Source organism: Mauremys reevesii, linkage group 17, assembly GCF_016161935.1.
Source record: "Mauremys reevesii isolate NIE-2019 linkage group 17, ASM1616193v1, whole genome shotgun sequence".
Classification (NCBI taxonomy): domain Eukaryota; kingdom Metazoa; phylum Chordata; order Testudines; family Geoemydidae; genus Mauremys; species Mauremys reevesii.
In genome coordinates this window covers 11,844,644-11,856,355 of record NC_052639.1, presented here as the reverse complement: position 1 = coordinate 11,856,355, position 11,712 = coordinate 11,844,644, and the positions used below count along the sequence as shown (strand labels likewise).

General features: G+C 46.1%; 1 pseudogene; it reads right to left on the bottom strand.

Moving 5' to 3' along the window:
- Positions 1-4,283: 4,283 nt before the first annotated feature.
- LOC120385129 lies at positions 4,284-11,240 on the bottom strand (annotated as a pseudogene).
- Positions 11,241-11,712: the final 472 nt, after the last annotated feature.

The following is an 11,712-nucleotide window of genomic DNA, read 5'->3' as shown; positions in this document are numbered from 1 at the left end:
TTTTTGATAAAATGTTGAAATTATTAATTTATGGCATTTGTTAGTTTTTGTTTTTAAAAACAAAGTTTTTTCTTAATGTTTGGGTTTTAAATTAAACATTGTTTATTTCAATTTTTCATTTAGGTTTTGATTATTGATGGGATCTTTAAGAACTTTGGATTTAATACTAAAATTAGGACAGATTTAGATTATTTAAAGTAAACCCTGTTTACTATTTTATTTTAATAAAGGTTGTATTGCTCTAAACCCTGGCCGAGGGGAGGGAGTGGACAGCTGGAGTAGTTCATGGGAGGGCTGGTGGAGCGGAGCAGAGCTGTTCATGGTGACGGCTGCAGCAGATCTCCATGGAGAGGCAGGGCAGTTAGCCTCAGCCCACATAAAATGCCCCTTTACACCCTGTGTGCCCCCCCCCCATTTCCACCCAGGCTGGGGGGGGTAAAACTGCAAATGAACTTTTGAACTCTAGGGTGGCACTGACCAGGGACAGAGACTTTTGGGGTTGTTGGACTTTGGGGTGATTTGGACTTAAGACCCTGAGGGGAAAAGGACATTGCCAAATGTACTTGGAGATGGGTCTTTTGCTCATGATTTGTGTTATAATCCTGTTTGTGGTGTTTCCCCCACATGATGCCACATTGTTTCCCTCCTTTATTAAAAGGATTTTGCTACACTCAGACTCTGTGCTTGCGAGTGGGGAAGTATTGCCTCCTAGAGGCGCCCGGGGGGGGGGGTAGATAATTGTCCCAGGTCACTGGGTGGGGGCTCGAGCCGGTTTTGCATTGTTATTGAAACGGAACCCCTGGATACTGAACCCGGCGCTTGTTGCTGCCAACTCGGAGGGGCAGAAGGGTTCCACCAGCAAACTATTAGCAGACATTTAACAGCTATTTTCTTCACCAGTTTAGCCTTTTTTTCTGCTTTGTTTCTACATCAAATACATTACTCACAAAACCCCATGCTTACAATGCTTAGGGTATGGCTACACTTACGGTTTGCAGCGCTGGTAGTTTGCAGCGCTGGTCATCCAGCTGTGTAGGAGCAGCGCTGGTGTGTGGCCACACTCACAGCTACCAGCGCTGATGTGTGGCCACATTTGGAGCATTTGCAGCGCTGTTGGGAGTGCTGCATTATGGGCAGCTATCCCAGCATTCAAGTGCACCAAAGTGCTTTTCAAAAGAGGGGGGTGGAGGGTGGTGTACTGTGACAGGGAGCGGGGAAGATAGAGAGTGGATTTTTGGAGCCAACACTGTGTGTTAGCTTCCTGGATTGGAAAAATCACAAAATGTTCATGAGCCCTTAGTCTTAACTCTAATTGCAAACAGCCTGCCTCCAACACGGACTCCCCCCTGTTTCACTCACTCCCTGTGGTGTACTGTGACAGGGAGCGGGGAAGAGAGAGACTGGAAAAATCACAAAATGTTTGCGAACCCTAACAGCCTGCATCCAACACTGTTTCCCCTGCCTCTCATTTGATCGTTCACAGCCAGGTACAGATAGCTCCTGTTTGCTGTGATCAGTGTTTGTTTTTATAGATAAGCAGTTCAAACGGAGCTCTCCGATCAGCTCCGTTCTGTTTCATTCACTCTGCCTGCCTGCCTCTCATTTGATTGTTTACAGCCAGGTACAGAACGGAGCTCCGATCGGAGCTCGTTCACAACAAAACAAAGAGAGGCTGCATAACAAAACAAAAGAGAGTAATTTATAAAAGCATTCTGGGATACACCTTATTCCCTGGAGGCCAATCACAGCGCTGGTGTGTGGCCACACTTGATGACCAGTGCTGCAGCACCAGCGCTGGAATCCTTATTCCCCACGCTGAGTGAGGTGTACGGCCAGCGCTGCAGCCAGGGAGTTGCAGCGCTGGAAGTGCCCTGCAGGTGTGGCCACTTACTAATTGCAGCGCTGGTGGAGGCTTTCCAGCGCTGCAAATCGCCAGTGTAGCCATAGCCTTAGATATCTTGCTGTTCTTTAGCTGTTCTAAACCTCCTCCATGTTCCTGAATGTATTTTCTGGCAAGGTTTTCTAAAGCCATGCTATGGGCAATTCCAACGGACTCTACTCTTGCCCTTACTCCACTCACCTTAACCCAACATAGAACTCATTTGAATTCTAACACTTCACTAGCTTATGTAATAAACTAGAATGAACGTTCTGTTGCTTTATTCTGTAACTGAAGGCATCCTTTCACAGAAGGAGGAAACAATACCCCAAACTGGTTTTCTACCTAGTTCAATAAGTCCCAAGTAAAAGATGGGGGGGGGGGCATGTTCCCCTCTCTTCCCTTGATGGCTCATAGCTGATTGAAAGGTCTTTTCCCCTCTGTCGGGACCTGCCAAACAACTGGGGATACTGAGGCAGATGGATCAGAGGTGCACCCTGGGAGAGTTGTGGGGACTGAAGAACTATACAAGTTCTGAGTTATTGCAGTCTCTTGGTGGCAATTAATAAATCCATGTATTAACTGCCCCACCACCACTCAGTGTGGGTCAGCGGGCCCGGTGCTACTGCTTATATTTTTAATCGGTACCATTCGTTACAACTTCAACCTCCAGCAAAGCCCCTTAAACACATTTAACAACATCACTACTACTTTATCTTGCAAGATAAGGTTCAAAACTGATACATCAAAACTAAGTTAAACCACAAAACAATGGAAATACTGGTCTTGCTGCCAAACTGCAGCCACAGGAAATCAGGTTCCTGTGTTCTTAACAGTGAGTTAGCAAGACACACAACTCTTGCTCTCTAACTCCTTGTAACTTTAACTCTTTACTTATGTCTCAGGTGAGATTTTCAGGGGGTCTAAGGATGCCTGGAATCCCTGTCACACACTCCTTGAGACTCCTGGCTGGCTCACCAGCCTGTAGCCGGATTTAAGGTGTACTAATATATAGTTGGATAATATGGGAATTTAGTTTATTAATGTAATTTTATTTGATCTTAATAATTAAGTATGGGTGTAGGCTCACCAATCTGTTTGATCAGAAGATCAAAGTTTTGTCCTGAATCAGTCTGCACAGAATTTATAAAGGACCCTCAGGGGTATGACAGGAAACTCACACTGAGACAGATATAGCTTTAAAGACTTTTTATTAAAATCAATATTAGTAAGTAAATGGTAAAATACTCAAAAGTTACAAAGTTACAATTGCATTACTGCTATTTAAAAAGTTACATATGAGAATATAGTATTATATGCAACAAAGTTTTGGTTAATGTACTCACACCCTTCCTTGATAACCTGGTGGTTAGAGACACAGGACCAGCCTTGCAGTTCAGGTTTCTCAATTCTTAAGTGAGGGATGCAGTGCTTAGAAAATGCTAAGAGCTGTTAAAGCTGACTAGGGTTTTACTTGGCTAACTTAAATCAAAACCTAATACACAAAATAAGAATAAAACTTAAGGAAACCAAGTTTAGCCTAATTCCCTTGAAACTTAAAGTTTAAGATTTCATTCCTCACCCACAGAAATATTAGAGTACAGTTAATCCATAGGTGCACGTGTGTGCACACACTGATGACAGGTATGTACGCATATCACTCTCTTGTGGTGTAATTAATCTGTGGGAAGACCCCTATGCCATTCGTTATTGTGCATCAGGCTACATAAAAGTTCGTAGACATAGGTGTGGGACACACACACACATACCCCTCTAATAAAGTGCAATCGTGTTCACCTTCCCATCCCTGTGCACATGTTCAAGGATTTAGAATGCCTAAAATGCCCAGAAACAATTTATATAGCAGCTCAAATGGAGTTTTCTTCAACTGCTTCGATGCTAAGAAATAGCTGTTGTCAGCAGGGGCGGCTTTAGACATTTTGCCACCCCAAGCACAGCGGCATGCCTGCGGGAGGTCCACTGAAGCCGCGGGACCCACGGACCCTCTGCCGGCACGCCTGTAGGAGGTCCATGGGAGCCGCGGGACCAGCGGCAGAGTGCCCCCCACACCCGCTTGGTGTGCTGGGGCCTGGAGCCGCCCCTGGGTGTCAGATGCCACCAGTGTGGTACTCTGCTCTGTTCAATGTTCAGATCAGTTGGCTGCATGCATGTTCCCTCTGTGTGCTACCCTGGCTCTGCAGAGAGCTGACAGCAGACCCTGAGAGAACTTCCAAGGACCGCAGATTCTAATAAGGCACCCGGCCAGGTTTATTGTCAAACGAAGCACAGTAATAGTTTCCAGCAGACTCTACAGGACATACTACAAATATGTGCCCCAACAATGGACCGGCTCAGTCAGTGGCAGGACACTCCACTGCCCCAGGGATGCATTCTTATCCCCAGGTACAAACAAGTTATACATCAGTCCTGACGTATTGAGGTACAACCCCTCTGCGTAGCAAGGTGCCGCCTCTCACCTTGTACACATGTTGGTATGAACAAAACAACTCTATCCATCATATTACCCCTTTGCCCATCTTCAGGATGGGTCAGCCTCTTCCTTGTTATCTGTGTGGAATGGGCAAGTATTGGAACGGTCTGATACCTGGTGTCCAGGACCTTTTAGGTCTGTATCTTGCTCTTTCCTTGCCAGCTTCTGTGAGCAGGGCCTGCCTCTGGCTCACAGCTTAACTTTGCTTTACATTAGTAAAGTCTTGACCATTACTTTAGTCCAGGCTTTGGGCTTCATACTGGGCCTCTAATACAAGGCTTTGTTTCAGGGCCTCCTCTTATTACAATAGCCAGCTGTGGAAGGTTGCTTCCTGTGCATTTAATCCACCTCCTCAAGGTCCAGATGAGGCCCCTCCAGATCGGGCAGCTCCAACCACCAGGGAATGCAACAGGCATGCCACCAGGCATCCCTCCTGCACTCTGCTACAGCTTGGTGATGATGGGGTTGCAGACCTTCGCCAGCTCCTTCTGTTGATGTTCAAACTCTTCTCTCTCAGCAGCCTGGAACATATAGAGAACAATTTGTACACTCACTGCAAGTGCGCCCCTGGAAAGCCAGCTCAAGAACCAACCTACTGCTTATATTTTCCCATTTACCTTGGGTCAGGGTTAAGATGGCAGCTTAAGCCACAGTGTACTTTATGCAAACCCCATGTGGGGTGGGGGAGGCTTGCACTATTAGTCAATTTCCGCTTGCCTGGGTGACAAGGATAGGTGGGGGAGAGTAGTATGCCAAGCTAGGCATTTGACAAGCTACATAGAGGAATTCAGAATCTAGAACAAAGTGTAAATATGGACAAAAAATTAAGCAGGAAAGCTACAGATTAACAGTAACCACTGCTAAAGAGCTTGGAACCTATGTAATCTACAGCGTTAACATCTTATAGGCCAGTCAAAGAGACAGTCAGAGCAGTTTTGGCAAGGAATTGCTTTTTAATTCAATTCATGAGTGCAAGATGTCCACTCAGGAAAGGAAATATTCAGGAATCCCTTTCTTTTAGCTGAGTTGGTAACTAGAATCTGATCTGACATTGTATCTTGTACCACCAGGAGAAATCCATTTATTAAGGCAAGTCTTTTAGAAAGATTTTATGGTCACTCAGACATCCAAGAAAGGTACTTTAAGCCAACACAAGTCTTTCGACTGCTGGTGGAAACTACGAATGGCTTTGGTGTCACTCTCGTCATAGCGACCATTAGCTATCTCCTGTCACTCAATCTAGGCCAATAGCTACAGCCTGCCCATAGAAACTAGGATCCCACCTTGGATTTTGGTACTGCTGCCTTCTGTAAGCCATTACAATACAAAAAGACACTAGTTAAGATTACAATGGCAGGAGACTTGCCCATCTGTTGCTGCACACTTCGATAAGTGTGTTCCTTGTCAGGTTAAAATGAGTCAGGAAGCTTTGTTGGAGCTTTTAATTCCAGTTTTTGGATGATGAAAATTCTTCTCATGGAGCTATAATTTTCACATACCTGATTGTTATCCACCCAGTTGATAATTTCATTGCATTTGTCTAGGATTTTCTGTTTGTCCTCATCACTGATCTTGCCCTGGAGCTTCTCATCTTCAACAGTGGCCTTCATATTGAAAGCATAGGATTCTAGAGAATTCTTGGAAGACACCTTATCAAGCTGTTTCTTATCTTCTGCTTTGTATTTCTCTGCTTCCTGGACCATGCGTTCAATGTCTTTCTTGCTTAAGCGACCTGTAAGATACGGTAAGTCAGTTGGATTAAGTTTGTAGGCCACATTACTATAAGAAATATTGTACTCATGGAATGAGATTTTTAGGCTTCAAACTATCTACATCAACCCATACTTCCTTTTTGGAGTGTACAGTATGGAGAACCACTGTATCCCTGAAGATGAGAGGAACAAATACAAAACAAAAAACAAGCCAATGTTAAGGTTTTATCAGACTGTAATGCCTGTGTAATTTGCAACATGGTTTTAACATTCCTCATCAGCATGAATGGGTGACCAGGCAGCTGCTTTAGCTTGGGGTACACCCCAGCAAGGTGGTGGTTGTTCTGGGAAAGGAGCTGGAGTTGGTGGTTCCAGTACCCCTAGAGCAATAAGATTGGCCTTCCATTCTACGAATCACTGGTATATGCACTCACCCACCCACTTCAGGTGACATTATGCAGTCCTACAAACTACTGCAGCCCTCTTGCATCCCCTCCCCCACCCCACCTGGACTATGCACTGCCTACCTTTGTCATTGGTAATTGTGATCTTGTTCTCCTTGCCAGTACTCTTGTCCACAGCAGACACATTAAGGAGGCCATTGGCATCAATATCAAATGTTACTTCAAGTTGAGGTACACCCCTTGGAGCTGGACGGATGCCAGTCAGCTCAAGCTTGCCCAGCAAGTTGTTGTCTTTTGTCATGGTTCTCTCCCCTTCATAGACCTGGCCGGGGGTGGGGGCAGGGCGGAGAAGAAACAAGGGCCAGCAAGATGAGTGTAAGTATTTTGCTATATGAAGTTTAATCTGTGTTACTTGCAAACTAGTATTTTCCTGAGGATCAGGAAGTCAAGTGAAGTATGTGTTATGGTCGCTCAGACATCCAAGGAAGGTACTTTGAGCCAACATGGGTTTTTCAACCTCTAGTAGAAGCTACAAATGATTTTTGGAATGTTATCATAGCAGCCGTAAGTTACTCCTTCACAAATCAACTCTCAAACAGGGAAGGGATTCTTCAAAACCTACCATGCCTTAAGAGAGAGTCTACTCACCGAGATTGACCTGCGCACTCATCAGCAGATAACTTCCATTACAAGTACAGTACTTCCTTACAAGAGGAGTTTGAAGTTTAAACTGGAGGTTCTCAGTACCTGAGACCAGATTATGCTAGTTTTGTTGCAGTACAGAGACTGAAGGGAATTGAGTAGCAGCCCTTAACCATTTGAAGAATATTACTCCAGCCCAGATACATACTTGAATCAGAAAACTAGGCTGGTTGTCAGAGTAAGTGGAGAATGTCTGAGTCTGCTCGATGGGGATTCTAGTGTTTCGCTTGATCAGGACCGTCATGACACGTCCAGCTGTTTCGATACCAAGAGACAGAGGAGTGACATCCACCAGCAGCAGGTCTGCTACATTCTCAGACTTGTCGCCACACAAGATGGCAGCCTGAACAGCTGGAAAAAAAAAAAAGAAGCTGTGTGAAGACACTACAAAGTAAAATACTGTCACTGGAAAGACAGGTTTCTTTTAACTCGCTCGGACATTCACGGAAGATTTTAACTATCAGTCCACTTCTGGTGGAAAGTATGGATGAATTTGGAACCAAATTCATCAACGCAAGTGAACTGGAAAGATGCTATCCAATAGGATTTAAGAAATATGCACAGTATTCAACTAAGTGTAAGTGATTTCTCACTGATGCCATTGTGATCCACAGGTCACCAACATTTAAGTGTAAACCTGGGAGACGATCGCTTACTAGCCATGGCTTGAGTGCTGTGTTAGTCTTTTGCAGACTTTACATACATCTATACCCATGATCAAACCTGGCATTACAAGCCAAAAAAGTTATTGGGGGAATGAGTTACCTGCACCGTAAGCCACAGCTTCATCAGGATTGATGCTCTTGTTCAACTCTTTGCCACTGAAGAAATCCTGGAGCAGTTGCTGAATCTTGGGGACTTGGGTGGACCCACCAACCAGTACAATATCATGGATCTGTGATTTGTCTAGTCTGGCATCCTGCAGGGCCTTCTCCACAGGATCCAGAGTGCCACGGAACAGATCAGCATTTAACTCTTCAAAACGAGCTCTGGTAATCGAGGTGTAAAAATCAATGTCCTCATAGAGAGTGTCAATCTCAATACTAGCCCGAGTGCTAGAGGAGAGGGTACGCTTTGCATGTTCACAAGCTGTGCGGAGACGGCGAACTGCTCTCTTGTTCTCGGTAATATCCTTCTTGTGCTTGTGCTTGAATTCAGCAATGAAATGATTGACCATGCGGTTATCAAAGTCCTCCCCACCCAAGTGGTTATTACCTGCAGTTGACTTTACTTCAAAGAGGCCATCCTCAATAGTGAGGATTGAAACATTAAAAGTGCCACCACCAAGATCAAAGATCAGGACATTCCTTTCAGCTCCAACCTGTAAGGAATAGAGAGTTTTGTTACTGATGTTACATCTCACCAATATTGAACTGATTAACAACAATCTACTATGCTGTTTAGCTGTGTTATAGTACAGCTTGTTCACCTTCTTGTCCAAAGCATAAGCAATAGCAGCAGCTGTCGGTTCATTGATGATCCGGAGCACAATGAGACCTGCAATGGTTCCAGCATCTTTGTGTGGCCTGGCGCTGGGAGTCATTAAAGCTGGCTGGTACTGTGACCACAGCATTGGTAACAGTCTATGGGCAGGAGAAAGAAGTCAGAATCATCTGAGACTTTCATCTACATGGTAGATGAAATCAAGCTCAAGCTAGGTTTGAAACTATTAACCCCTTAAATTCTAGGAGAGTTAGCTGAGTAAACTCAGCTCTTAATCTCACCTTCCCAAGGTATGCTTCTGCAATCTCCTTCATCTTAGTCAATACCATGGAAGATATTTCCTCTGGGTAGAAGCTTTTGGTCTTCCCTTTGTAGTTGACCTGGACTTTTGGCCTGCCAGCATCATTCACAACAGTGAAAGGCCAATGTTTCATGTCAGACTGGACAACAGCATCATCAAATCTACGACCAATCAGCCGCTTTGCACCTGAAAAGGGTTAACTATTATCAGTAACAACTCCAATTCATCATTCTACAAACACATGCTGTCATTAGCATTTCAGTTATGTCCTGTGTCTAAGTTAACATGAGGCAACTCCCACAATAACTCCGCTCCCCAAATATCTAGCTATTTTGGTCACTGGAATTATGGAGACTTAACTCCTGCCATGGTATGAGCACATTTAAGCCATCCTATCTACTAGTATCAGGACAACAGCAAAAATCTCCACTTTATAGGGTAAACGGAGGTTGCATGATTTAGAGCAGTAGTTTTCAACCTTGGATGTGCAGACTGCTCTGGATATCTTAGGCAGTCTGCAGATTACAGGTTGAAAACCACTGATTTAAAGTCCAACTGTATACTAATTAAAATGGAACAGCTGAACTCAATGAAAGCTGAAAATAATAATTAACTAGGATCATTTTAGCTTAAGGACTATGAATCAAACTTGGAGTCTAAATAACTTATGCCTCATGCCAATTTGAGCACCAACCTGCACAACAGGATGTGCTGTAAAAAAGATGGCATTTGTTCCTCCATTCCCAGAATGTGTTCATCGAAAGCAAATACACTGCTACCTAAACTGATGCCAAAATGGAAACAATGGAGAAGCGAGGCCTCTAACTTCCATCTACATCCAAATTAGAGAGCCCAATTCTGCATGATGCTATACCCTGTAACATGCTGAAGAGCTATACACTTTATGCTAGCTAAGCAATGATACAGCAACTTTATTCAGTTTAATGGTTACACGATTGAAGTACTCTGATCTCAGTTTTAAAGTCTCATTTCATTTTTCTTACCAAAGACTGTGTTAGTAGGATTCCTTGAAGCTTGGTTTTTTGCAGCATCGCCAATCAGCCTCTCTGTATCTGTGAAGGCAACATAACTTGGCGTGGTCCTGTTACCCTGATCATTGGTAAGGATTTCCACCTTGCCATGTTGGAAGACACCAAGACAGGAATACGTGGTGCCAAGATCAATTCCAACTGCTGGCCCCTTAGACATTTTGCCTGTAATAAGAAGCTTGTTTACTACACATGCAAACACTTCAGTTTGTTAGCCCATGTTTAAAAATGACCTACATCAGGTACAAGATAGAAGTTAGTGGAACTAATGTTTTCCTTTTTAAAAAAAACTAAAAACATTAGCAACAGTAGCAAGATTTAAACTTCATGAGTTTAGTAGCTCATGTTTCTATTTGCTTACGTGCAAAGTATCAATAATTAACGTGGAGTTGAGTTGCAGAGTAGCTACTAGAACAAAGGCACACAACATGCACAGGATACCATGTGGCCTCAGAGGGAACCAAAAAAGCTTATCTGATAGGACAAAGTCCCTTACAAGTTTTTTTTTTTTTTTGGGGATGTGGCGCTGCAGGAGGGGGAAGGAGGGGGGATGAAGGGGAGGGGGGTCTATGCTCTGGGAGGAGGCAGGATGTCACATTGCCAGTAGCTAAATGACTCATGAAGTCTACATTTACAGCTCAACCTTAAGGTCACATGGCCTTTTAGTCCGGTAGACAAGCCACAGTCCATGCCTAGGGTACAGAATCCTGTATTACATGTTGTAATTTGAGCCATTTGGCCAACAAAAGATGACGGGATGGAAAAAACGTAGCTGGAATTGAATCCTGCTCTGCAGAGCGAACCTCCCGGCAGGCAGCAGCAGGTCATTCCAGCCCCATGGGATAAGGGGGCACAGTGCATGCTGGGAAGCGAAGTCTCCATACTGCCCCAAAGCAGCAGCCAGGAATCAAAGCGGGGGTGTGAAGACCCCAGCATGCATCACTTCACACAGACCACAGGTGGGCCAGGCCCTTGGACTACATGTCCCAGCATCCCCCACCGCATCACATGGCAGGGAAGCCCGGCGCTCTAGCGCTTGCGCTCTCGCCACCCCCTGCGTCGGGCCCCGCTCCCGCCCCAGGTGGTGCCCCCCCCCCGGGCAGCACTGACCCGCGACCGCCCCCCCCCGAGAGCCCGGCCGGGCCGCGGCCGCTCGCGGGTACCCGCCAGACAAGGCCCCGCTCCTACCCGGCCAGCGCCAGCGGCTCCGGCAGGCGGAGAAAGCGAAAGCGAAGCTGCAGCCTAGAGAGCGGCCCCCGGCCCCGCCTCACTTTATATACCACGCCCCTTCCCGCCCGCCGGCCAATCCTGCCGCGCCTCCCCCGGCAGGAGCCAATCGCGGCGAGCGGAGCACGCCCCCTCAGTGACGCACACAGGAAGGAGGCGGGCCGGCCGGCCGCGTTCCCCAACCTTCATGCCGGGGCCCGGCGGCCGGACGGGGTGGAGCGGAGGGAGGGCGGGCTCCAATCAGAGCTCCAGGATGCCGCTGTATTTGCATAAAGGGAACTTGACGCCGGCGGGTGGGCCGGTAATTTAACCAATCGTATCACAGCGTGGCTGTATTTGCATATTCCGAACCGGGGAGGGAGGGAGGGAGGCGAGAGTCCGACCCGATCGCGGAGCTGGCCGCGCTCGTTGCCTAGGCGGGAGCCGCGGCCGCGGGGGGAGCGCGGGGCAGGGAAACAAAACGGCGGCTTAGCTGTGGGCGGGGCCGGGAGTCCAAGGGGCCCA